The following is a 522-nucleotide window of genomic DNA, read 5'->3' on the forward strand; positions in this document are numbered from 1 at the left end:
TTTTTAATGAAATGCTTTATGAATTTGCGTGTCATCTTTGCGCAGGGGCCGTGCTAATCTCTGTATCAGTCTAATTTTAGTATATGTGCTGCTGAAATGAGCACATTAAACAAATTCTTACCATTCATTTCATTCATCTCTTTTTTTGAAACCAAGTTGACAAAATGTCCCTCATAGACTCATTTTCAAATAAGAACAATTTTTAGGCCGTGTGTGGTGGCTCATGCCTGTAATCCCAGCACTTTGGGAGGCTGAGGTGGGTGGATCACCTGGGGTTGGGAGTTTGAGACCAGCCTGGCTAACACGACGAAACCCCATCTCTACTAAAAATACAAAAAATTAGCTGGGCGTGGTGGCATATGCCTGTAATCCCAGCTACTAGGGAAGCTGAGGCAGGAGAATCACTTGAACCCAGGAGGTAGAGGTTGCAGTGAACCGAGATCACGCCATTGCACTCCAGTATGGGACACAGAGTGACACTCTGTCTCACAAAAAAGAAAAAAAAAAGAACAATTAAAAAAA

General features: G+C 42.3%; 1 non-coding gene across 1 annotated transcript; it reads right to left on the minus strand.

Annotated features, from left to right (window-relative positions):
• Window positions 1–104, minus strand: LOC111553623. Its single transcript, XR_002735009.2, has one exon. It is a non-coding gene; the product is annotated as a U6 spliceosomal RNA (small nuclear RNA).
• Window positions 105–522: the final 418 nt, after the last annotated feature.

The sequence above is a fragment of the Piliocolobus tephrosceles genome, chromosome 18 (assembly GCF_002776525.5).
Source record: "Piliocolobus tephrosceles isolate RC106 chromosome 18, ASM277652v3, whole genome shotgun sequence".
NCBI lineage: Eukaryota > Metazoa > Chordata > Mammalia > Primates > Cercopithecidae > Piliocolobus > Piliocolobus tephrosceles.